Here is a 3,695-nt window from a genome sequence, read left to right as displayed (position 1 = left end):
CAAAACGGAGGGGTAGGGGAAAGGGGAAGGGCTAAGGTGTAGAATTGGGATTGGGCCTTAAAGAACAGGTCATATGGTTTTTTTAAAGTGTCCTAATATTGTGTTTAGGGCTGCAACAACTAATCGATAAAATTGATTATTATCGATAATGGAAATAATCGACAACGATTCCCATTATCGATTAGTCAGGTCTGCCCACAGTGCACGTCCAACATCAGCTGGTCGCGTCAAATTAAAGCACTGAATTACAAAATGCATCTAAAAATAGTGGAGGAAACGGAATGAGATGCTGCGGGAGAAGGACGTGAACCAAGCTGCCCAAAACATGAGAATTCTTTATTTTAAGATTTTAACTAACTTAATGCATTAGCGTAGGCTAATGGCTTGCCCTGTCAGGCAGTTTGACAGATGCGTGTGCATCCTCAGCGCAAAAACTTTCAGTTTACGGTCATATGCTTGACTGTAAATATCACAAATTCAAGCAAGCATTTCCATTTTTGCATTAATTGTGTTTGTGATTGTGTTCCTGCAGAACATTACTCTCACGTGTTGGTCAACACTGAGTTTGTGATTTTATTCGTCTTTATTATCTTTATTATTATTAAAATTTTTAATGTAGAGATTTAAACTATATTCACTATGCAGTGCTTAACAAATTTATTAAAACAAAATTTATGTACGTTTTTTAACAAATTAGGTAAGGTTTGTGCCACTGCTACTCTAAACTTAAAGTATTGGTGATTACCAAAATCATTTTTTAGCTTTTTGTGGCTAGACCTTCAATTTGTGTAAGCTCTTTAGTAACAGTAGGCTATTTCTAATGCTATAATATGATTATTGCTGTTGTCTATGAAAGAAAGGCAGAAAAAATAGTCAAGCACTTTATAGTGTTTTTTCCAGATGCCCAATTATAGTAGGCTACCTAAACAATGGCAGCAAGAATGCAAGCTGTTATGAAAGGCATAGGATGCCATTTTTGTTATGTAAATAAATAATATTTATTTGTTTCAGCTTGTTATTTGCCCAATAAATGACATTATCATTGTTAGATTAAAATTTTTTTTGGACAGATTCCTAAAATATTTGTTTTCTCTTTATTATGACAGGTGGTCTAATAAATTAAGCACTGTATGTTTTCATAGCATTCAGTTGGCATGTTTGTTTGAAAGACATTAGGCAGAATGTGGAATAGTGTTGTTTTTCCCAGAAAAAAAAAAACAACTTTTTTTTTTTATCTGATTAATCGGGGAAAAAATAACCGGCCAACTAATCGATTATCAAAATAATCGTTAGTTGCAGCCCTAGTTGTGTTGGAGTCCCCTACAACAGGTTTAAATGCATCTGAGGTCAGAAAACACTGTAATTTTCCCAGAATATACATTTATACATAGTCATTTGTCCATGATTTCGAAACGGTTTGTTCGGTTCAGTTCTGAGCGAAATGTCTGTAAACCCCTCCCTTCCATAAGCCTACTCTGCTCTGATTGGTCCGCTGGCCAAGCCTGTTGTGATTGGCACAAAGATGAGCGCCTGAGCAAGTTAGCGAGCGCTACCATCTGTGTGGCCAAGTCCGCGGTTGTTTTTGATGTCGTGGGTTGTAGCGACCCCAATAACGTCATATTTAGGCACTGGAATGCAAATTTACCAGAGAAACCCCAACTGAAAGCGTGTATTTTACACCCCAGAACGCGATTTTTAAAGGGGGACCACCCTCAAAACATGATTGGGCTAGTTTTGAGTAGCAATTAGGTGGGTTTTGTTGTGACAACCTGGCAACCCTAGCATGCACCTTTACATAAAACAATAATATAGTGCTCCAATCAGTTCTTAAAATAATGACATAAAAACATTTTGTTTAACACTTATGCAAGCGAATCGTGCCCACAGCTGCTAAACTGTAAACACTTAACAAAATAATAATAGTGGATACGTTAGCCGAGTGATAACGTGACTAACTGATGAAACAATACAGTTTGAAAACCAAAATATGTCTACTGTAATGTCTGAAGAACGACAGACAAAAGACGCTCCGTGTCTTAACCTTTAATTATAACGCAGAACAGCTGTATCACATATGCACCAGCCTAACTAACTCGTCTCTCTCTTCCGGGTCTTTTACTCTCTGCATTAACCCTATAACTACATAAACAGCACTTTCACAATGATTATAAAGTCTGTGCGCTACACTACATTATTTATTATTAAACAAAGTAATTAGAACAACGACAGTCTACATTAATCGACACATTCTTAGGAAATAGTGGGTTCACAGCCAGAACCAGAATTATCAGAACTACTTCAGTAAGACAGTAATATTGTGCTTTACCTGGAAACCTAAAGCCGCACTAGGTATACATCACATATTAGCACAAAAAAAAAAACTTGATATTTTGAGCACTCAATTGAAAATGTACACATAACGTATCAATCGTACTTACAGGTTGTGGTTCGGAGACGCTTGTTGGTCCAAATAAAGAAGATTAGAAGCCAACGAAGATAAAAGGCAAGATTAGAGAAGCAGTCCTCGGTAAAATGACGAGCACAACAAAAGGTTCGAATTGTATTGCTATGGTATCGTGGAACACAGCATCTTCTGGACACAGAGAGTGTTCCTATTTCGCGGGCAGGCGGGGATTATGCTAATGTGTTACCCAGTGATGTAGATCGGTAACAGGCAGAAGATTCGAAAATATAACTACTCATTAAGGCGATTCTGAGACCATATCTTTATTTATCATGCACTTTTTTGATTAACAACTTTGCAGACTGTTTACATTGAAGGATAGCTACCTTACAAACTGCAAAAGAGGTATTTTTCGAAAACCCATATGACCTGCTCTTTAAAAAAAAAAAAAGGAAAATTTACTGACCCCAAACTTTCTATTTTGAATAAACGCTGTTCTTTTTAACTTTTTATTTATCAAAGAATCCTGAAAAAAAAATATCACAGGTCCCAAAAAATATTAAGCAGCACAACTGTTTCCAACATTGATTATACATCAGCATATTAGAATGATTTCTGAAGAATCATGTGACACTGAAGACTGGAGTAATGATGCTGAAAATCCAGCTTTGCTTCACAGGAGTATATTTTAAAGTATATTAAAATTGAAAACTGTTATTTTAAATTGCAATAGTATTTCACAAAATTGCATTTTTTCTGTATTTTTGATCAAATAGATACAGCCTGGATGAGCATTACAAACATTTTTTAAAAAACATTAAAAAACTTACTGATCCCAAACTTTTGAACAGCAGTGTAAGCGTCTGTGTATTTTTTGGGTTACCATAAACATTACATTAAACATTTGTTTGTGTTTGGATGCTACCATTTTCATACATTTTCCAGCTGCATTGACGTATACACATACAGGCAAACTCATTTCTACTGTTAAGATTTAACAAGTTACATTCCAGCAGGATTTGCCATAGAGATTTTACACAAGAATGGAGCGAGAAAAAGGACAGACGAACAGCCGTCACAATAGCTGCAATAAACAACATGGCAAGCTACAGACACAGATGTTCAAATAGCATTGTGTGTATGTGTGAGTGAGTATCAGTGACTCACTGGGAGCTTCAGAAAAATATCAACATTTCTGCTGTGCTGCACTGAATAGATGAAAGGAGAGGTTGCTTGAAGTATTGTTTTTTTTTTTTTTGACCAAAGAATTTCAACAACTTTGTCATACAGT

This window comes from Sinocyclocheilus anshuiensis, unplaced genomic scaffold (assembly GCF_001515605.1).
Source record: "Sinocyclocheilus anshuiensis isolate Anshui unplaced genomic scaffold, SAMN03320099.WGS_v1.1 scaffold613, whole genome shotgun sequence".
NCBI lineage: Eukaryota > Metazoa > Chordata > Actinopteri > Cypriniformes > Cyprinidae > Sinocyclocheilus > Sinocyclocheilus anshuiensis.
This window is presented reverse-complemented; position numbering follows the sequence as displayed.